The sequence below is a fragment of the Polypterus senegalus genome, chromosome 2 (assembly GCF_016835505.1).
Source record: "Polypterus senegalus isolate Bchr_013 chromosome 2, ASM1683550v1, whole genome shotgun sequence".
Classification (NCBI taxonomy): Eukaryota; Metazoa; Chordata; class Cladistia; order Polypteriformes; family Polypteridae; genus Polypterus; species Polypterus senegalus.
The window spans coordinates 81,384,925-81,409,606 of NC_053155.1; the positions used below are offsets into that span (position 1 = coordinate 81,384,925).

The 24,682-nt window shown below is 41.4% G+C and overlaps 1 protein-coding gene across 1 annotated transcript in view; it reads right to left on the reverse strand.

The window, feature by feature from the left end:
* The window catches only part of LOC120524385 (limbic system associated membrane protein), an 851,776-nt gene that overhangs the window by 666,073 nt on the left and 161,021 nt on the right, over window positions 1-24,682 (reverse strand). The gene's annotated exons all lie outside the window — the stretch shown is intronic.

Below are 24,682 nucleotides of genomic sequence, written 5' to 3' on the forward strand. Positions count from 1 at the left end.
AAAGATCCCTTTCCCACCATGGTCAGGCAGTAGATCCCCAGTGCTGTAGATACTCCAGAGTAGAAAGAAAGCGGACGCGAAAAAGACGGCGATCCGAAGCAATACACGCGCGGGAGAAGTCTCGGCAGCGCTGGAGTGAGCGGCTGCGAAGTGCGCGCTGTTTGGCGGCGCCCTCCCTCCCTGACTTCCTCTCTCTCTCTCTCTCTCTCTCTCTCGATCCTGCTCTCTCTGCTAGTCCCCTCAGCAGTGAGCCCCCTCCCCCGCTACACTTCACTCGACTGGCCCCCTCAGGCTGGAATCCTCGCGCGCGCGCGCGCTTGCTCGCTCGTTGTCACGACAACAACCCCATCCGAGCAGGTCCTGCGCCTCATCGAAGTGGCCACTGTCAAACTTCTTCTTTGTAGACAGTTAGCCCTTCCTACTTTCCGCAGCTGGGCTCAGCGCTTCCCCGAAAATGAGCTGCTGCCACTGCCGCAGATTCTCTCACACTCCCCCAGCCTCCAGCAGGGTTTGTTTCTCCTTGCTCTTACTAATTGCTATCTATGCAGCGCATCTTCAGCTCCGCTTTATTATCATCGCATTGCTCGCAGACACCTTTCGCTTCGGTATGTTGCCTTGGCACGATATATTTTCGTCATGCAGGCAGCGATCTCTGGTTATTCGAGATGCACATCTGAAACTCGTTTTCTCGCTACAAAAATATTCGCGCACCTTTATCTTGCCGTTGGGGTTTCTTTAGAACTTGCTAACCGCGGACTTCTTAGAGAAACATTATACTGGCGTTTGGCCGTTTTTGTTGTCCACAGCCCCCACGTTTCTTCCTTAAAGCTGCACATGTCACTGGGTCTTTGCTTGTGACTATCGCTTATTTTGTGCTTGCTTCTCTGACAGCCTACTTGATCTCCCTCACGCGCATTCTCAACCTATGCTTACTTTTTTTTTCAGACTCTTTACTTTATAGATCTGCACGATCGCGTATCACACACTATTGCTGCCTCACAAAGGCTTGAGTCATTAGTGGCATCTCATTTGGGAGAAGCTGGTATATGCCCTACCAGCATTTTTGTGGCCTCCAATGACATATTGCTAGGTTAATTGGCCTGCACAAACGTGCCCAGTGGTGTGCTGTTTCTCATCCTGCTGCTAGAATAACCCATGGCTCCTTACAACCATGGCAAATTCCGTTTCAGAAAGTAGATCGTTGCCTGAACTGCCCTAGTGGAAAAACAAAGAAGTAGTTTTTTAGTTATACTTGTGTGACATTTATCTGTGAGAGTGGGTGTGTGTGTGCTGTCCAGGGCTGGTTACTGCCTTGTGCATAATGCTGCTGGGATTAGGTTTGGCTCGCTATGACCATGGACAGATATGCAAGTTAGGAAATGGATGCCTGAAATTGATTAACTTCTTTTCTAACTAGTATTCATGATATGTACTGACCCCATATTTTTTTTTTCAGTTTCTACTCCAAGTAATCAAGTTTTTCCTTCCTTCATTATAAAGACAAGTTTTAAGTTGTTTGACTGTTCCTTATTGACTCAGCAGGGATAAGCCTTGAACCCACTGTTGAGAGGACAGGCTCCTCCTCCTCACAACCTTGAATTGCCTTTCCTACCTGTTAGTACATGTTGGCTAGGTGTTAACTTGCTAAGGCTCACTAAACCATGGTTTTGAATTTTTACTGACAGTGTAGCTTGCTGGGCTGCAAGGCAACATGGATGCAGCTTAATCACCATTCACTCACTCAGTCAATGTGTGATATAAAGACAATCACTTCATTTGTAGGTGATCCCTTTTATACAAATATGGAAATAACAGTATGGTGGTGCAGCATATGGCTGAATGAACATCCGTTTCCATGCCTGTTGCATTTTTTTTATAAATGCTGGCTAGTTATTAACTGACTAATTAAATCCAGAACTGTCAGCACTATTTTCTAAGGATCTTAGCTGTTTTGCTGTATAAGTTCATTTGGTAGTGTGGCAGAATTTGATTTTCTTATATTTTCCAAAAATGTGCATGCAATGTTACTCTGGTACTTACAGTGGGCCTGGTATACCATGCAATGGACTGGTATTCTATCTAAAAATCTTTCTTCTTTGTGCCAATGATCTTATAATGGGAAGATTTCATGGTTCTCCCTTGCTCTGAATGCTGTTGAACTTGGAATCTGGCTCCTGAATTGGAGAAGCCCTTGTAAAAGTGTATGGATGAATAGATAGGAGGATGAGCTCGAACTATTTGAAATCTTGAAGCAATGTTACCAAGCACTTGTGATTTCTATGTCTCATTTGAATAACACCCACTAACTAAATAAATAAAAATATCAAGATAAATTGAGATTTAATGGCCCACCTGAACCTTATTTAGGTAGTCAGTGTGGCCCCCTAGTGGCTAAGGTTCTGTACCGTAAAAATTCCAGGTTGATTCTTCTCATCAGAAGTGTATGATCTTGAATAAGTCACTTAACATGGCATTTTAGAAAGCTGGAAGTATCTGTACTATGGTCTTGTGATGTCACTTTTTAAAAAATGTGCCCGGATAGGACATATAAGAATGCACTTCTTTAATACCCATGGTCCAAAAGAGGTTACTTTATGCAGTAGTAGCAATTGTTGTAGAAATGTCATGGTACAGAATACAGTAAAATTCTTACTTGCACGCTGGACCAGTATGTAACACATCACCACTCTCCTTTTAACTATGTGCAGTGACCATGGCTAGTGCTTCTGCTTCATAAGTCCAGTGTCCTTTGTTTGAATCCCACACCCAAACACTGTCTGAGTTAAGTCGGCATGAACCTCTCACATACTGGTTAGGTTAATTGGTGAGTTTAAATTGACCCTTATGTGTGTGTGTGCATAAGCGACCCCAAGAAAGAATGGCACCTAGTCCAGTGGTGGTTGATGTCTTGCATCTAATCCTCCTGACAGACAGGCTTTAGTCTCCCATGACTAAGAAATGAATTACGCAGGTTACTGAGATTTTGCTTTGCCGTCTAGCCTTAGGAGTGTTATGCACATCAAGTACATGACATATGTCATTCTATTAAACTTTTAGGTCTAGCCAACCATGTGTGAGAGGCACTATATAAATGAGATTCCAATGTAGTATTAGCCTGTATTCTCACATTTGGTACCTAGATCAACAGGTAAGATTTAATAACTTTAGAACTGGAGATCCTGACAACTACCAAGAACCACTGGTCCATTGTGGTGAACTTTATCCCCCCCTTATTTCTATGATACCATGGAAAGGAAAACAACAAGACCAAATTAATTTTGCATTCTTCTTCTCACGTTACTGTGCCCTCTACACCAATTACTGGGAGCTGCTCTTTTCCATCAGACTCTGCTTCAAAGCCTGAATCAGTGGGAAAAAAAACTAGAAAGTGGGTCATTTTCCAGCAGGCTGATGTCATGTCTTTTGTCAATCCTTCAGCATTATTCAACCCTAGAAAATAAAAACAAACGGATCTACAACCAAACTGGGACTCAGAACCCTCCTTATAATTTTTTTTTTTTGCTTCTACCCCAATGCTCAAGTTGGTCATTGAATGGGAATCAATGAGAAAGCGTACAAAAGCCCGAGGGAAGAACAAGAATAACACTGGCAGTGTGTCGAGCTTAAACTAATGAAGGGATCAGCGAGAAACCAGGGCAGACAGCTCTTCTCGTCAACTGAAACTCTCCTCTGTGTGCGGAGAGGGAACAGCTGAGCGCCTCTGACAGAGCAGCTGGAAGCCTCTGTGATTTAGGGAGCCTGCAGCTGTAGGGCTCCAAGATTTAGGGAGCCTGCAGGTGTGAGACTGTCTGATTTAGGAATCTGGCAGCTGCAGGGCCCAGTGATTTAGAAACTCATCAGGTATGGCATTTTGGGATTTAAGAATCCTGCAGATGGGAGATTCAGTAAATCAGGAAGCATGAAGCTGAGTGATTAAAAGAGCCCGCAGACAACAGAGTTTGTGATTTAGGATCACCGCAGGTATTAGACTCTGATTTAACAATCCTTCAGATGTTGGACTCCGTTAAGTCAGGTTGCCCCTACTGTGAGTTTACATTCATAGGGGATTTAGTGATTTGTGTTGTGAGATATTGTAACAAAGTGACAATCTTGTACCAGCACAGTCCAAAGGTTTGGGATAATACAAAGGTTCTATAGATCCACCAATTCTCAAAAGGAAAGATTTCAGTTTGCATTGCATTGGGCACAAAGCATTTTAGCTCTGGATAGGGCACCAGCTCATCACAGAGATACACACAAGATATTCTATAGTGTTAGTTTATGGTTAGTGATCTTACAGACACCAAACCATGCCAATCAATTTCAGGAAACTGCATTTTTGATACTCTCCTCTAGTGTTGTTCTTAGTAGTTTCCTACAGTATATGTTTCTGCTACTATAATAGGACAAGGTGAGAAAGGGAATGCCTGGCGAATCCTACAATCTACACATAAGGAACGTCAGCAGTTCAGATCCCGCAGGAGGCTCTGAAAAGTCATACTAAGGTTTCATTTGCTCTGAATATATTTCAGGCCTCTTTCCACATCATAACACTGTCTGCTTTTTCCTTCTATCGTAACTTCTTAAGTGTATGAAAAGAGTCCCTATAGTACTGCCTCCTCAAATTTGGAACTTAAAATATTCACCTTTGTCCACTAGGGGCTACATGTTGGCTCATTCAGGCAATTTGCCTGGTGCACTTATCTTTCTTTGCTTGCATTGTTTTCTTGACCAGACAACATCAAATGCAGAAATTCAAGAAACCTGCCAATTTACCAGCAAAAGCTCAAAACCCCTCTCCTCCTTCCTTCTTTCCTTCAGTATACAGTAGATCTGCTGGTGTTCACCTTCATGTTTGAAGGCATCCCACCACCTCAGTGCACATATATTTGGTGCCCTTTATATCTCCTTTTAAACTCCGCTCACCTGTGGCCATTGCTCTTTTAGTGCAGAACCCAGAATTACCTTCTTAGAATCACTTGCCATTCCGCTCTAGCTCTCTCCCTCTCCCCCTCGTGTGTCATGTAGTTTCACTTTTCTTGTTTTCCTAAGGCAACAGAAATTATTCTTTTATACAAAGTGCTCTGAATAACTGTGAAGTGAACTGGAAATGGCAGAAAATGGGGAGATTGCTTTTGCAGCTGTCAAGTTAAACACAAAATAATCCAACTTTGCTAAGCTGTGCACATATTCAGTGCCCTGAAGCGACAGGGGCTCATCTACATTTAATGGACGCTTCACTGGCACACCTTTCTCAATGAGCTAATTGTATTTTTCAAACCCATCCTGGTGAATTAGAGTCCTTTGGCAGCCTTGCAGTATGCATGGTGTGCTAGGCTCTTAACACTGGGCAGTCTGATGGCACAGGGCCATGTCCCAATGTCAGATGAGCACAACTTTGTAGGCACAATGATAGAGAGCTTGGGCATGCATAAATAAAATGGGTGTTCCTTATCTTTAAGTAGATTCTACACAAAAAGCTGTGTGCCTGCTTTGGGTTTTGGAGATGGAAGGCACTCTTCCACTATGCCACCCCAACAAGCACAATTCACAAAAGGACAAAACACTAAATAACACAAAGCTATTTGATATTAACACAGAAGTTAATACAGAAGGATTAGCACCCAAACTATGCTCATTTATCTCACAAAGACTTCAAAGTTCCAATGGCACCATTCAGGACAACACAAGTTACCCTGAGCAAAACCACACACAAGAAAACCATCTAAAGAATCACTGCAGGAGAATAACAATTCATGCTAAAAGGGCATCACTGCCAGAGACTACTAAATTTAGCAGGCTATGGGTCCTCTCTCGGCTCTTATGACTACAGACAACAAGCAGACCCTAACACTTTATGGCTCACCAATACTTTTTATGCTGTAATTGTAAGAATACGCCGCAATAAGTTGGGATTGTACCTGACACAGTTTATCCTCCTCCGTATTCAATTCCAAACCCTCATACTGCTCAGCCTTGATGTCACAATTTCAGATCCCCTCACTGACTTACAATGTGTGACTTTAAACAAGTCCATTAATCTGCCTGTGCTCTAACATTATGAGCATACCAGGCATCAATGAAGAATAACAGCAAACAGGTTAACATTCAGATACAGCTCAAAGTCCTGTATATTAATTACACATACAGTAGCTGAGAATTTATATCATGTCACTATTTTGAGACATTTCCAAATCACTTCCTATGAAAAAGCACCACCCTTTCAACAATACGGCCCTGTTTATTTTAGGATACCTTAAAGGGGAAAGACATCCCCTTGTGACGTATGGTAGAAAGTTATTTTAAGATAAATTGACACACATTTAAAATACAGAATACTAGAATACTTTTCAAGATACTTATAGAAGCCTTCTTTCCTATTTTAGAATATCTTACAATTATTGTAAAATATCTAAATGAGATTTAAAAGAATACCATAGTCTTTACATGACCTCATGAGGTTAAGTTCCAGATGATCCTGTTGTCCTTCCATATTCAAAGCTACATTTTAGACAAACGGGCAGCTCTGTACGGACTCAGAACTTGTAAGTATGTGTGTGTCATTAAGTGTGCTCTTAGATAGACTGCTACCTTGTCCAAGATTGGATTCTGTCCCCATAGCTTGAAAGTGGGCTTAAAAATGGATGGATGAAATGCTTATAACCTGTCTTATAGACTAACCTTCTAGATGTTGATGAGTCAATCTCGTTCAGTGATAACAGCTGTTCTGTCTACCACTCACTATGTCTCCTCTGCCTCCTCAATTTATCTGCAGTCTTGAAAACTGTGAACTTTAATGTCCTTTTTATTGCAGTGCATCACTGAATGTATTCTGGCTGGGTTTAACATCATGAAGAGGTACTCATTGTACACAGCCTGTCCACTAAAGCAACTCAGGGCCCATGGTTCATTCTTTAATTTTACAAACTGTGAGGCAGAACCCTTCACTTTATTATTGTGTTATTTTTTTTTCTCCCATAACTGTTCATTTTTTTTGCTCTTAACTGTCAATTATTTCTCTCTATTCTTTCCACTAAAATGCACAAATCCCCACCTAGATCTTGTTTTGCCTCATAGGCATCTGGTTGTGGATGGCTGATTATCACATTCCAGCATAACTACACCAAGACAGAATGGCTATACTTCCCAGCCAAGCCTTCCCAGCTAAATATATACAGATATTTTCAGTAGAGGTAGTGTGGTGGTACAGTAGCCACTGTTTCCTCACATCTCCAGGAGGGGGGTGTTTAACGACAGTCCTGTTGCGATGCTAGACAAATGTTATGAAGGTAAAAATTACGAGGCTCTCTCTTTTTTTCATTTCATGTTTCTGTAAGAATATCAAATCAAAGTCATATCACATAAATGGTAAATAAATATCTTTGACTGGCACTAAAAACAAAATATGTTTCTAGTACCTCTGTATTTAACTCGCCAGTCTTCCACCCAGCTTACAGTGATGACTGCCCTAATATAACGACAAAATTCTAAAAAATAGAAGTGTAATGGTTATCCCTACCCATGTTCAAGTTTGCAGCATCTATGCTAATTTATGCAAAGATAGCAACATAACCATCCAAGTAATGCACGGTGTCCATTTTTAAGTGAGATAGCAGCAACGGAGATTTTTTTTAGCATGCCAGGAGCAAAGGTGTAGGTAAAGCAGTGTTTTCTAACCGTTTTTCTGTAGTAGCACACTTTTTGTAACCCAAAAAACCCCAAAGCATGATTCTACCAACCAGAAAAGCATTAAATCTATACACATGCTAAATTGTCTGTAAAACAGCATTCACAGAGTTGCTTTTATGTTGGCTTCTTCAGGTAGTCCTATCCTCTTTGGACGGGTCTCAACCACCTGAGAAGCACGTCTCTCACTAGGCAGAACTCAGGTGCACTACACTGTTAATTTCATGGCACACCAGTTGAAAACACTTGTGTAGTGTATAAACATCAAGTCGTTGATGGTGATAAACAATTGAGGATAGTATTTATGGAGTTTTAACACAAGTTTTAATGTATGCCCATTTAAGAGATGCTTATTCTCTCATTTAAATCATCCTTCAGCATTCATTCAAAGTCAACAGTCATTTTGATCGTTTTTTTACTTTGACATGTCTCTATTTCATATGCTATGCCAATTTGAAAACTAATACATTGGCCTCATTGCCTTCTTTTCAACTTGCATTTTAGGAAGGCTTTCAGATTCAGGTTTTACTTGCTCAAGTGGTATATTATTAAAAGTTCAGGTTTAAGGTTATTGTTTAAGTTTAAGTTATGCCATAAACTTTTTAAAATTCCTTTGGGTTGAATCTACATTTACTTTATTATTCCGTGTTTATTTACTTCATGATCTATGTACTAATTTTGCAATTGCATGTTTTAATGTTGGGCGGCATGGTGGCGCAGTGCTAGCGCAGCTGCCTCACAGTAAGGAAACCTGGGTTAGCTTCCCGGGTCCTCCCTGCATGGAGTTTGCATGTTCTCCCCGTGTCTGCGTGGGTTTCCTCCCACGGTCCAAAGACATGCAGGTTAGGTGGATGGTGGAATTCTAAATTGGCCCAAGTGTGTGCTTGGTGTGTGGGTGGGTTTGTGTGTGTCCTGCGGTGGGTTGGCTCCCTGCCCAGGATTGGTTCCTGCCTTGTGCCCTGGGATTGGCTCCAGCAGACCCCCGTGACCCTGTGTTTGGATTCTGTGGGATGGATGGATGTTTTAATGTTAGATGCAATTAATTACATACATATATGAGATTAATTAGTTCATTTCTTTTAATTGATTCCCAACCCTATTATATATACAGGGAGTCCTTGGCTTACAACGTCTCAACATACAACATTTCGAGTTTACAACGCTCACTCCTATAAAAACTTAAAAAGATTGAGACGTGAGAAGAAATGAAGGTAAGGATTTTTTACACTAATTTTTTCTGTTACTACAGTACAGTATAGTATATTTATGTCCTTTTCCTTATTCTGTGGCTTAGTTGTGTTTTTATGATCGAGAGTATGATTTTGCAAATGTGTTGGGCTAGGTAAGTGACTTAGGCTAGGGGGTGTTTCGACTTACACCAAAATTCGAGTTACATCACTATTGTAGGAACAGAACTGTGTTGTACCCCGAGGACCCCCTCTATATATACTGTATATATATATATATATATATATATATACAGTGGACCTCGGTTCACGAGCGTCTCAGAACACGTACAAATAGGTTTACGACCAAAACGTTCGCCAAACTTTTGCATCTGTTCACGACCACACACTCGCTACAAACAAGCCAGTTTCCTTTTCGGTTTGTGCGCGTTGATGATTTCTGCATGTGTTCAGTCTCTCCCTGTGCATTCCCTGTGCAGTGAGCAAGAGAGAGAGAGAGAGAGACACACACACAGACAAGCGCGCGAGAGAGATGCACACACACACACGCGCGAGAGAGAGAGACAAACACGCCTGCACGCGAGTGAGAGAGAGAGAGAGAGAGAGGTGGACGCATAAGGCCGAGAAGGCAGTTAAAGAATGCACCGGGCTTGTTTTTAAAGAGACAGATCCGAGCATTGTTTTAACCTCGTATTTAATGAAGACTTTTTTCTATTGGATTTTAACCTCCACTTCACTTCCGTTTACAGCGATCGGTTCGTAGCGTGTATTATTGTAATGTTACTTTTCTTGGTGGTTTATTAAATTACGGATTTTTCAAATGTTCATTTTTTTCCCCTGTGCTTAAAACTCATTAGAAAAAGTGTTTTTAGCGAGCGGTTCGTAGCGCTATAGTGCGAACTCTTGCAGTGTTAGTTTTCTCTGTTGTTCACGGTTTTCTCAGTGTTATTCAATGTTTTTACATTTAGTTAACTATTACGCTGTGCATTCTGTGGTATAATTAACTATATTTGTGCTTAAAAATCTTTAAAAAAATATATTTACATACAGTTTGTACGGTCTGGAACAGATTAATTGTATTTACATACAATCCTATAGGGGAAATTAGTTTGGTTCACGACCAAATCGGTTTAGAACCAAGTTTTGGAACGAATTATGGTCGTGAACCAAGGTTCCACTGTATATATACAGTATATATATATATATATATATATATATATATATATATATATATATATATATAAATATATATATATATATATATATATATATATATATATATATATATATATATAAACTGCTCAAAAAAATTAAAGGAACACTTTGAAAACACATCAGATCTCAATGGGAAAAAGAAATCCTCATGGATATCTATACTGATATAGACTGGGTAATGTGTTAGGAACGAAAGGATGCCACATCGTTTGATGTAAATGAAAATGATCAACCTACAGAGCCCTGAATTCAAAGACGAGAAAAATCAGAGTGAAAAAATTATGTGGCAGGCTAGTCCATTTTGCCAAAATTTAATTGCAGCAACTCAAAATTGTACGCAGCACTTTGTATGGCCCCTGTGTTCTTGTATACATGCCTGGCAACATCGGTGCATGCTTCTAATGAGATGACAGATGGTGTTGTGGGGGATCTCCTCCCAGATCTGGACCAGGGCATCACTGAGCTCCTGGACAGTCTGAGGTGCAACCTGGTGGCATTGGATGGACCAAAACATAATGTCGCAGAGGTGTTCTATTGGATTTAGGTCAGGAAAGTGTGGTGGCCAGTCAATGGTATCAATTCCTTCATCCTCCAGGAACTGCCTGCATACTCTCACCACATGAGGCCAGGAATTGTCGTGCACCAGGAGCCACTGTACCAGCATAGGGTCTGACAATGGGTCCAAGGATTTCATCCTGATACCTAATGGCAGCCAAGGTGCCTTTGTCAAGCCTGTAGCGGTCTGTGTGACCCTCCATGGATGTGCCTCCCTAGACAATCATTAACCCACCACCAAACTGCTCATGCTGAATGATGTTACAGGCAGCATAATGTTCTCCATGGCTTCTCCAGACCCTTTCACTTCTGTGGTGAACCTGCTCTCATCTGTAAAAAGCACAGGGCACCAGTGGTGCATCTGCCAATTCTGGTATTCTATGGCGAATGCCAATCGAGCTGCATGCTGCTGGGCAGTGAGCTCAGGGCCCATTAGAGGACATGGGGCCCTTGGGTCACCCTCATGAAGTCTTTCTGGTTGTTTGGTCAGAGACATTCACACCAGTCCTGTTCCTCCTTGCCCAAAGGAGCAGATACTGGTCCTGCTGATGGGTTATGGACCTTCTATGGCCCTCTCCAGCTCTCCTAGAGTAACTGCTTGTCTCCTAGAATCTCCTCCATGCCCTTGAGACTGTGCAGGGAGACACAGCAAACCTTCTGGCAATGACACATATTGATGTGCCATCCTGGAGAAGTTGAACTACCTGTGCGACCTCTGTAGGGTCCAGTTATCGCCTCATGCTACCAGTAGTGACACTGACTGTAGCCAAATGCAAAACTAGTGAAGAAACAGTCAGAAAAGATGAGGAGGGAAAAATGTCAGTGGCCTCCACCTGTTAAACCATTCCTGTTTTGGGGGTCATCTCATTGTTGCCCCTCTAGTGCATCTGTTGTTAATTTCATTAACACCACAGCAGCTGAAACTGATTAACAACCCCCTCTGCTACTTAACTGGCCAGATTAATATCCCATAAGTTTCATTGACTTTATGCTATACTCCGATTAAAAAGTGTTCCTTTAATTCTTTTGAGCAGTATATATATATATACACAAACACACAAAAACAGTATTTGCCATCAAATGTACTTCTGGACAGGTCTGACCGCCTTGCTGCCACCTATAAGCCAGTTATTAACAGCTGCAGAAGTTCTCTTCTTTATATATGTTTAAGGGTATGTTGTTTGTTATCTATATATATAATTCACTAAGGCAAGACAACCATGAAAAGCACGCCGGAAGGGGCGTGGATTCACTAAGCCGCCGACAAGTGAGACACCTATGGCGCACACAGGAAGGAGCCACGCCCACCAACTCCAAGACCATTGGATGCAACGACAACTCGCAGGGCCACGCCCACCAACTCGGACGCGATGACACAGAAAAAATGGCGTCATTTATGTTCATCTGTCGTAGAGGCCACATGCAGTGCAGGTCAGGTTAATGTCATGTACCTCCGAGCTACGTTGACTGTTCATAAAGTCATGTTTCTCGCGGAGGTGAATCGCCATATGCAGCGTGTGAAACAGTTTGCGAGGGGTATTCCATGGGATCCTTAAAACAATCCTTTAAAACTGAGGTTAAAGCACAATGAAGGAATCGGTCTTTAAAAACCAATAAGCCCTGTGCCTCTGTTTCATTACCGTCTCACCTGCTTCACCAATGCAGGCCCTGCAACAGTCGAGACGCTCTGTCAGCAGCTGACCTTCTCTGTGCCTGACCGGTTCACACAGAGGCAGCGCAAGAGAAAGCCGCGCCAGAGATAGACAGAGGCACACACACAGGCAGCTGGTGGGCGGTTCTCCGTGAGTTTCTCTTGCGAGCGGACACATGACCAGGCAGTGTGTATGCTTCGGGAACGAGGCTGGACGCGGCTTGCGACCGGGCACATGAGCAGGCAGTGTGTATGCTTCAAGTGCGAGGGTGGACGCAACAGGACCATCTAGGAAAAATCATATCGTGGATGTGATTCGCTATATGCAGTGTGTAAAACAGTTTGTTTGTCGCAGATGTGAATCGCTGTATGCGGCGTGTAGAACAGTTTGCGAGGGGTGTCCCTGTGTCTTTCCAGAAGTGTTCAACCATCAATAAATAATTATGCGGCGTTTGTTATGCCGTGGGTTCACTATTGTGTTGTATTTTGCTCTCTCCAGAGTTAGATCTTTTCATTCACTTACTGTTGTATTCTCACACTAACCTGTTTTAGACAACCGTGTTTTTCCAGAAGTGTTTACCATTCAATAAATACTTATGCATGAGATTGAGCGTGTGTCTAGGCGTGGGTAAGCCGTTGAACCCCATTCGGGCCGCAAACCGTGGAATTGCCACTAAGTGCGACTCATACGCTCCCACTGTTTTCGTCCCTACCCTTTGTACACACCCCCCCCCCACACGTTGACTGTTATTATTACAAAGTTGCTTTTCTTGCTGATTTATTACATTACCGATTTTGCAAATGTTAAATTTTCTCCCGGTGCTTAAAAATTATTAAAAAACCGGCCTGATTATGCGCCGTATGGTACGCCGCGGGTTGGCTAGTATTTTATATTTCTTTATCTATCTCTCTCCCTCTCTCTATCTCTCTCTCTCCTTTTTGAGCTTCTGTAAAATTTAAAATTCTCCCACAGGATAAATAAAGTATATTGATCTATCTATTGTCACACATGCATGTCTGAGGATCACCTTTCCAGCTCTTATCAGGCATGTGCTTTCACCCCGGGTCAAGAAGGGGCGCTGTCAGTAAATGTTTTCTCTCCTCCCTCCTTAGCTCAGAGAAGACAAGCCAGGATATCAACTGACCACTCCCCCATCACTCCTACAAGTCCCTCCCCTTCTGAATAGAAGCATATAATAGGGCCCATCCCCAGAAGGTAGCATCTCACTTTGTCACCTACACTCACAGCAGGAAGGAGCTCCCAGTTAGACAAGAATGAATGCTGCTTGAATGCCTTCTTTGTTTTATAGCGCTGAAGTATGCCTGTTTCTTTCTGTACTTTTTTAGTTTCTATTTCTCAAAAAAAAATAAATGTGATGGCTTGGCTAATAGGTTGTACTAATGCCTCCCTTCCTTCTTCTGCAGCTTACCAGAAGCCAAAACCACCTAGCAATATTTCCAATCCTGCCTCCAGAAAACTCTGTTCCACTCCCATGTCTCTCATCACATCCGTTTCTGACCTCAGAGACATGACTCTTTCTCCTGACTCTCTATAAAAAAACACCATGTTCCTGCCATTAGTCAGTCAACGTACTTTAGGCTCAGTCTTAAGGGATTAATCTGTTGCACTGCAACCTTCCTTTTTTGTCAAGTATTTGGGGTGGATCCCCAAATTTTTCTCTTATTTTCTTGTAATTTTTACAGTGGCGTAGTCGGCCAGATATTGCTTCTGAAATGACTAATAGGCTGTACTATTGCCTCCCTTCCTTCTTGTGCAGATCCCCAGATGCCAAAATCACTTAACAATACTTCCAATCCTGCCTCCAGAGAGCTTCCTTCCACTCCCATGCCTCTCACCACTTCTGCTTCTGACCTCAGAGGTATGCCTCTTTCTCCTAACTCTCTATAAAACCAACATGTTCCTCCATTAGTCAGTCAACGTATGTTAGGCTCAGTCTGAAAGGATTACTCTGTTGCACTGCAACCTTCCTTTTTTGGTAAGTATACGAGATGGATCCCCAAATCAATTGTCTTATTTTCTTGTAATTCTTAAGGTGGCATAGTTGGCAGGATATTGCTTCTGAAATGTCTGAGGAGCAGGACTTAGGCATTGTGCTGACCAATATTTTGATGGAGCTACACCAGATGAAGGTATAGATGGAAGAATATCACACCCAACTGGCTGAAGCAGAGGAATGGTTGGAGGCATGTGCAGCTGTGCATCAAGAACAGGTGCTGGCTCCATCTCAGGCACTCATACCTCTCCTAGACAAAGATGATATTGAGACCGATTTGTTAATTTTTGAACGTACCTCCAAGCAACACCATTGGTCGCAAGTGGAATGAGCCAACGTATTAGCACCATACCTGAAGGGAGAAGCACAGAAGGCCTATTACGATCTCTAAGAGCAAGACTACAACAAACTCAAGGCTAAGGTCCTTAAAAGACACGATGTGTCAACGGAACCCATAGAGGCCATCAGGTAACACCCATATTAACTCTCGGAGGCAAAGTGAAATGAAGTGGAGCATGAGATCAAGCGGATGCAGGAACTAGGAGTAATTGAGGAAAGTCATAGCACCTGGTCCAGCCCAATCATCTTGGTTCCAAAGCCAGATGGTTCTTGGAGGTTTTGTAATGACTTCCACCAGCTCAACCCCTATAGTGCTGCCGCCCCACAACCCCTATAGTGCTGCTTACCTGGATGACATTGTCATCTATTCCAATACATGGGAGGAACACCTACAGCATGTCGAGGCTGTGCTCCATACATTTGGTAAGGCCGGACTTCGGATTAACCCAAAGAAATGCTTCTTTGGACTAACCAAAGCCAGATATTTAGGCTACCTGGTGGGCAAAGGCACGGTCAGACCACAGTGTTCAAAGGTAGATGACATTGTAAAATGGCCCCTTCTGAAGACTAAGAGGCAGGTCCAAGCCTTTCTGGGACTAGTAGAGTATTAACCCCAGTTCGTGCTCCATTTTTCCAAGACAGCTGTGTCCTTAACAGAGCTGACTAGGAAGTGAGCCCCTAACGCTGTAGTATGAGATAACAAAGTGAACGCTGCATTTTGTGACCTTAAGCAGGCCCGAGTACCCATACTAAAATCTCCTGACCTTTCTTTGTCATTTATTCTCCAGGCCGACACTTTGGATATAGGACTAGGTACTGTGCTGAGCCAAAATGTCAGTGGTGCTGGTGGACTGGGAGACTAGGTATGTGACGATGGAAAGAGAAGCTCTGGCAATTAAATGGGCAGTCACCCAAATGAGGTACTATCTCCTTGGCTGTGAATTTATCTTGTCTACAGACCTTGCTACCATGTCACAAGGTGGTTCTTAGACCTTAAGTAATATCAGTTTTCTGTCATATATCACTGGGACTCTTAGGTATATGACCTCTAAGTTTGGGCCGCACAACCCGATGGGTCTGGGCTAAGGGGTGAGGGTGGGGGGGCGTGTCACACACATGTGCTTGGGAAGTGGTAATGTCGGATGAAGGATTGACAGGGTGTAGTAATGCCTCTCTTCCTTCTTCTGCAGATACCCAGAAGCCAAACCCCCGTAACACTTCCGGTTCCTGCACAGAGTACACTGCTGTTCCCGCCTCTAGAGAACTCACATCCACGCCCAAGCCTCTCATCACTTATTCTTCTGGACTGAAAGGCACACCTCTTCCTCCCAGCTCTCTATAAAACCACCATGTTCCTGTCATTAGACAGTCAACATATGTTAGGCTCAGTCTAATGAGATTACTCTGTTGCACTGAAACATCCAATTTTTGTCAAGCATATGAGGTGGATCCCCAAATCTTTCTCTTGTTTTGTTGTCATTCTTACTATATATATATATATATACTGTATATATACTGTATACTGTATATACTGTATATTGTGGTGGGCGGCTGGGTTCCACTCCCGGCCCTGCTGTATATGTTCTGGGGGAGCAACCATGGGCAACTCAATACCTTGGTGGCAGCCTTCCTGGCCGGCGGTGATGCCTCAACCTCCCGCAGGGCTCCATGGGAGATGGAGTCCTCGATAGCCTGGTTGGGAGCTGGGGTGGACGCCAAGGGGTGCTGCATGGATTCCATAGCTCAGCTGGACAACTCTTCAGCCTCACCCGGAACTGCAATTAGAACCAGGTGGTCAAGCACCTGGAACACTTCCGGGTGGGCTATAAAAGGGACCGGCAACCACCACTCAGTGCCAGAATCAGGAGGAAGAGGACGAGGTTGCCTGGGAGGGGTGGTGGTGCCAGAAGAAAGGTTGTTTGTGTTGAGTTAAGTGCATTTGGGACTGTGTATTGCCTGTGGGGTTCACGGAGAAGACGTGCCCCTCAGGTGAAGAAAAATAAAAGTGAGTCTGTGCTGGGTCGGGCACTACACAGTGTCCTTTTCACAATATACTGTGTATATATATATATATATATATATATATATATATATATACACACACTGCTCAAATTAATTAAGGGGACACTTAGATTACACATGGCATTTTTACTGAGTAATACTGTGCAATTTGTTGAAAGCAAAATGATGCAAAAATAGTCAATGGAAACCAAAATCACACCAAAAATCAAAGACAAAGATTGAAATCACAGGCTCAAAGAACTTTCATGAATTTGATCATGGCAACTCATAATGTGACTCTATAGTGTGTTATGCCCTCACTCCTGACAATGTCTGAGCATGCTCCTCATGAGACTGCAGATGGTGTCCTGGGGGATCTCCTCCAAGACCTGGATCAGTGCATCAGTGGGCTCCTGGACAGTCTGTGGCACTACTCTGTGGTAACAGATGCACCAATACATAATGTCAGAGAGATTTTTAATTGAATTCAGGCCTGGGGAACATGTGGATCAGTCAGTGGCATCGTTGCTTTCATCCTTCAGGAGCTGCCTGCACACTCTGGCCAGATGAGGCTGGGCATTGTCCTGCACCAGAAGGAACACAGGGCCCACTGCACCAATGTAACTTTTGGCAGTGGCTCTAAGAATTTCATCCTCGTAATTAACAGAAGTGTGGAGTACCACTGCCTGGCATGTGGAGGTCTGTGCAACCCTCCAAGGGTATTCCTCCCCAGACCATCACAGACATACTGGCAAACTGGTTATGCTGGATAATGTTGCAGGCTGTATAAATTTTACCACGGCATCTCCAGACTCTTTCGCGTCTGTCACATGTGCTCAGTGTGTACCTGCTCTCATCTATGAAGAGAACAGGGCATAAATAGCGGAGCTACCAGTACTGGTATTCTCTGGTGAATGCCAATTGAAGAGCCCAATGATGGGCTATTAACTGTTAGCCCCCCTTGTGGAGTCTGTTCCTGACAGTTTGGTCAGAAACATGCATACCAGCTGCTAGCTGAAGGTCATTTTGTAGGGCTCTGGCAGTGCTGCTCCTGTTCATCTTCATATAAAGGCCCAGATACTGGTCCTGCAGCTGGGTTGATGTCCTTTTATGGCCCTATCCAGCTCCTGATATCTTTTTCATTCTCTTGGGACTGTGCTAGGAGACAGTAAACCTTCTTCCAACAGCACATATGGATGTGCAATCCCGGAGGACATGGACTACCTGTGCAACCTGAATCAGCTGCAGGTACCACCTCATGCTACCAGTAGTGACAAAGACAATAGCAAAACTCAAAACTAGAGAAGAATTAGTCAGGAAGTATAAGAAGAGAGCAGTTCTCTGTGGCCACAACCTGCAAAACCATTCCCTTTTTGGGGATTGTCTTGCTGTTGCCTGTCCAGTATACCTGTTGTCACTTTTTATTTGCACCAAAGCAAGTTAAGTTGATTCTCAATCACCTATGATTCCTAACTGAACAGATTGATATCCCTGATGCTTAATTGACTTGGTGTTAGACTGTGATGAATAAGTGCTTCCGTAATTTTTTGAGCAATGTATATATACACTTCAGAATGTTTAGTAGGAAAAAATGTAAAAAGAAAAAAAAAAACTTCTGCGTTGACAGTCACAGTGACACATTATGCAGGTGCATTGCCGTTGGTATAAAGGAGCCCTAGTAGCATTTCTTAACGTACTTCTGCTGAATGATTTGTTGGATGAAATTGTTAGTGTGCCAGAGAGAGGATCTGCAACATCGTTCATAATGACATTCAGTTTTATAGTCTAACACCAAGCTTAACTGACTTGGTGTTAGACTGTGATGATCAAGTGAGCAGTATATATACAGTATATACTGTGTGTATATATATATATATATAAATTTATATATATATATATATATATATATTGTGGTGTATGGCCAGCCGTTTATCCCGGCCAATATCCCGAAGCCATCAGGTGGAGCTCTCCATGCAGCATGGAGGTGCCCCGAAGACCAGCAGGGCATCATGGACATTGGAGTCTTTTCCACAGCCCTGCTGGATACCATGGGGGCCACTGAGATGCTGCAGGGAGGAACGATGCTTATTTACCCTACGCCCCAGAAGTACATCCGAGTCACATGGACAAGGGGAATGACGTGCTTCTAGGGTGAAGAAAAGGACTCTTTATCTGATCCGGAAGTGATAGGAGATCACATGGACTGGGGATTGGAACACTTCCAGGTAAGGAAATATAAAAGGATTGTGGGAGCTCCCAGATGGCGAGCTGAGCTGGGTGGAAGGGTGGCAACGCGTCTGGGAGTGGTGGAGAGTTTATTGTAGTTATTGTGTGTTTGATTTAATGAGTATTGTGGAGAGGAGGGTGCTTTGTGCACTGTACAGAATTAATAAATTCTACTTCTGGACTTTTATCTGGTGTCTGGCGTATTGGACAAGGGTTCAAGGGAGCAACAGCAACCCCTATCTGTCACAATATATATATATATATTCTGTATATATCTTCTTATATAATACACTACTGTGGCTGTCCATTTGTCTGTCCAGGATTTTAAATGACCTGTAGCTCGCAAACTGTTTGACCTATTGACCTGAAATTTGGTACACATATACTACGTGATGTCTACTGTCCACTTTCAGGGTGATGATTGACCACCAAGGCTATTCCTCTTTTCATTTTTACTTTATTGTAGAATCAACTCTCGGCAGTGGCCAGCAGGGCGCCGCTCTCATCCCTACCACCTTTGTCGTCACTTTCCCTACCTCTTCATATCTTAAATCATTCTTGGGGCAGATTGAAGACTTAAGTGCCAGCTTAAGTGAAAAATTAAAGAAAACATACTAAGTAATTGCAACACAAACACTGACTTAATCAGTTTTAACACGAAAAGATGTCGATGAAAGAAGAGAAGAAGTGGACTGCTAGGGTGGAGAACAGAAGTGCTGCTCATGAAGCAGCAAGTGCATCAACCTCTGAGCAAATGAATGCTAAACGTACAGAGAAAGAAAGAGGATGAAAACTAGGAATGCTCAAGTGAAATGTATTCACTGCACGTTATTGTATTTTATATATATAAATATATATATAAATCTATATAGATTTGAATGAGAGATAAATAAAAGATAATTATGACGATCTACTGGCATTGGAACACAAAATGAAGAATTATCTCATCGCATACTGAATCTGAAAAAAGGGCACAACATTTTTTAAGCAGTACTGTGTACAAGGTAGAAATCAACCTTAGATAAAGGTAATATTAGTTCTCAAAGGAGATAAAACACAAGAACAATCTCAACTTCAGCAACGTTAATCAAAAAGCATTTAGACAGCACGGAAATTATACTTTTGGGGAGCTCAAACCTAAAAATTTGGATTTTGAGGGCTCTGCAGATGTTTTCACAAAAGGAAAGGTAGGATGCTGAGGGATAGTGCCAGTCATCAAAACTTGACCAAGACTGTTTGTCATGGGAAAATGTAAAAGAAGCAAGTCAGTTTGCAATTATATCATACGCAACTTAATAGCCATCACAGGTATAGTATAACTGAAACGGAACGGTATAGCTACATCATACATGTGTAACAAAAAGCTTCTATTTTGATTTTTGAATTCAACTTGAGCACCTTGAGCATGGGAAAGGCGCTATACCAATAAAATGTATTATTAGTATTATTATTAACTTTGTTTTTAATAAAGTTTATGAGAGGACAAAGCATCCAAATTTCATAAATAATCTTTTCAAGGGTCATCATGGTTAACTTGGGATTTGGGCTCTTCCTAGTTCTCCAATGCCTCACATGACACATTTCAATATTTGGATTGAAAATTAGTCCTAGCAAGAACTGGCATGAAATTTGGGGTGTTACTTCAGCCCACTTGCATATCTGTACCAAATATAATCACTGTCGGATTCAGGGAGCCATGTCAAGTAGAACATCAGGTTGTTTTTTTTTTATTTTTCAAACGTATTTATGTATTTATTTATTCATGTCTCTGTGCATTACAGTTTTTCCACCAAGAACTGTGCACTGCTTTTGTGTGTATAACATTTAATTTTATTTAACATTGTAATTGAAAAATGTTTTAGCCAGCACCTCTGCCTATAAAGCAGCTATTGCATGTTTGCTTAGGTGCTGTCTGCTGATCTTGGAGAAAACATCCATATCCTGCGGTAGAATAAAATGAAAACAAAACATTTCACACTATGATTTTTTTTTTAACAGGATATTTCTCTTTACATGATCTTGTAGGTAAATTGTGCTTTATACTGAACACTATCTCTCTGTGACATATGTTAAAAAAAGACCTTCAAAACTGAAACACTTTGTATTGGATGCAAACACATCATATGCTGGTAATGTATATAACTAAGGATGATTATTACAAATATTTCTGCAAAGCATGTTAGTTATTATCAAAATGTTATAAGGTCACAGTTTTTTAGCATTATTCTGACAATGAACTGGCATCCCATTTAGAGTTTCTTCCTGTTTTGTGCTTGATGTTGCAGGATGTACTATAGTTACATTAAGATGATCCAAGAAATTGACAGAGAAATCAAAAAGACATGCAAAGATACAGTTTTAACTCTTAATAACCTAGATCTTCTCCTTTGTAAGTAGTATAAAATGCCCTTCTAGCAAGAGTTTCAAATCTGACCACTTCAGGAAGCCCAGAATGCAGGCGTAGACTTGTTGCAGAACTTTCTATCAAATTTATAATTTACCCAGTTCAATGGCTACAGGCTGCACCCACATCAGATTTCAACCAATCACAACCTGAACAACACATCCCATTTTCAAAATAACTCAAGCCTCATCTCTTTCATTATTTGAGGACACTCTCTGTGTGTGTGTTGTGTTTATTTTAATGCAGACATAGCCTGAGACACAGAACCTCATAACACTTACACTTTAATAGCTTCTAATTGTATAAATTTGTAGGATTTCTGGTATATTTTAACTACTTTAATGGTTTGTTTAGCTTACAGTTTTAAGTTGTGATGTGTCTTGCTCACTTACACTTACAGAATCATTTCAACGCATAATCCACGGTTTTGCACATTTGTGATTACCTTGACTTTGTGTTCCTTTATTCATAATTTGTATGTCATCCTGAATGAAAGCATCAGCTAAAGAAAGAGATGTAAATGCAAATCTTTAAATGTAAAAAGTAAATCATAGTGGCGACATTTTACCAGGAAACATTATGAAACATAGTTGAGCAAACCTGAAAGAGCCAGAAATCACAGATAATTTAAGAACATGCAAACTTTGCCCACCATAATTGTTAATTATGTCTGAAATTTTTCAAAGAGTCTGTCTCTGCCAGGTAGCTTGACAAGGCTGTGAACTGAACCTGTTATATTGGGGACATAGCTGTAGCACTTAGCCACTAGGTCGGACCAGCTTGTCAATGTTGAGGCTTTAAAAAGAGTTAATTGAGTAACTGACTTTAGGCGCAGATGATCTAAATAGGAAATCGGGCAGGTGGGCTACAAGAGCAGGGTGCCCCTTTCCTCTCCAAATGACTTGTATTTGCAGTGGTCAGACCTATTGGTAGAACTGTCAATAATATTAGGAAAGTTAAGGGATGTGTTTGTTTCCAGCCTTGTGCTCTGTGTTGGCTGGGATTGGCTCCAGCAGACCCCCGTGACCCTGCAGTTTGGATATAGTGGGTTGGATAATGGATGGATGGATGGAAGTTAAGGAATGTGAGAGAGGAAGATTGTGATCAAGAAGCAGCATACCAACATACCAACTAATATACCAATTTGGAGCATAAGCTTCTTTTTTTAATGATTTTATTAAAAGCAAGTAATACTCTACACATTCAAATCAAGCTTAAAAGAACTAAACTCAAGCCCCAGCTGAGAGAAAGAGTCGAAGGCCAACAGCCAGAGTAAAATTTTAAGAGTAGAAAAGAGGGAAGAGAATCTTTTTCCCCAATATAAATGCTTATTCTAAAATGTTATTGATTGGATCCTGCTAGGTTTTAAAAAAAGTTTTGAACTAATGCTCTAAGTGAGAATTTGACTTTTTCCAATTTCAAATAGTATATAACATCAGTTACCCATTGACGTAAACGAAGTGAGATCGGATTCTTCCACTTGAGCAAAATAAGTCTACGTGCTAATAGTGAAGTAAAGGCAATTACAGTTTGTTTGTCCTTCTCCACTTTAAGCCCATCTGTGAGCACACCAAACACAGCTGTTAATGGGTTAGGAGGGATTGTGACACCAAGGCTGTCTGAAAGGCATTTGAAGATTTTGGCCTAGAATGAGGTTAATTTAGTACACATCCAAAACGTTTGGCCCAATGAGGCTGGAGATAGATTGCAATGTTTGCAGGCTGGGTCTTGCCCTGGGAACATTTTGGACAATTGTAAACAAGATAGACGTGCTCTATGAAAGATTTTAACATGAATAATTGTATGCTTTGCTCATATGGAGCTAGAGTGAATTCTGTGCATGGTTGGCTTCCATTCCTTTTCTGAAATGTTGAGTATTAGATCATTTGTGAATTTCACCTTGGGATTAATAAAGTATCTATCTATCTATCTATCTATCTATCTATCTATCTATCTATCTATCTATCTATCTATCTATCTATCTATCTATCTATCTATCTATCTATCTATCTATCTATCTATCTATCTATCTATCTTTTCCGACTGTACTCTGGGATCTTTGAAAGGATGGGGCTTTAGAATGCTGTTATATATGGTAGTAGACTAAATATTTCTTCTGGTATAGAAGTAGATGGGAGGTGAGGAAAATTGGGCAGATTCCATTTAGCAAAGTTTCTAATTTGAAAGCAGTAGAAAAATTGTGTTACCAATATACCAGTTTGGATCAGAAGCTTCAATATAACAAATTAAACAGAGAAGTAGATTGTGTATCTGTGCACACTGGCCAGTGCCACTTTGTTCTGGCACTGCAGGGATCTACAGAGATTGTATGAGGACCAGGAAGTGGATAGGAGAGGCACATCTGGTAGGAACTCTTAACCGAAAAGATTTTGAGCAAAACAAAACCAAAAAAGGAAATGCCAAAATGAACTTGAGAACATATGCACAACATAAAGTCTTTAGGTATCCACCAAATTGGACATTCAAAATGTCGACTATTTAAGTTGCCATGCCAATGATGGGGAAATCCATTCCTAGTAACTTCAGATGTGTGTAGTAACCTAATCCATGAATAAAACAGGTAAATTTAAAAGTAAAGATGTTAAGAATTTTAATCTTTTCAAGGAAATATTTATTTCCTTCAAAAGAATTTTTCAAGTAAACCTGAGTTCATAACACCTATAGCTGTTGGACCCACTATTGACTTGGCTGCCTCAATCATATATAATACTAACATTGAGCAGATATATGGCATCTGCTCAGTCCACCTGACCTAATAGTTACAATCTCCAGCCTACTCTGTATGACTGGTCAACTTTTACTTTATATTAAAGTAAATCATATATATTACACACTTATTCTTTTTGCTGAAAACCCAGACAGCTGAAACCTAAGGAAATATGAAAACAGTACCAAAACATTCAAAATGCCACGACATAGGACTGTGCAGCAATGAGAAAGAGCCAGGGCAGACAACAAACGTGCTGTTTCATAAATGAAGCTGTGCATGCCCATAGATGTTGCTGCAGGAATTTATATAGCAACATCTATGGGTATGCAGTGGAACTACAAAAGTTACTATGATCAAATGAAATGGTGCCTAAAAGAGGCAAAAATATGAACAGTGCAAGTAAAAGCAAGAGCCAATTCATACTACTGATATGGTGGGAGATAAACAGAGCACAAGTGTTGTAATACAGAAATACTTACCTGCTTGGCCACCTTGCTGGCTTGCATAGAAATATATTTATTTATTTAAAATTAAAAATACTGTCAACTGTTTCTACACAGAACATAATTGGATACCCAGTAGGCTTGCATCATACCATATAATGGCAGATTTCTTCAGTAGTGCATTACAGTAAAACTATCTGGAGATTCTTTAGAAGAATCTATGTAATTT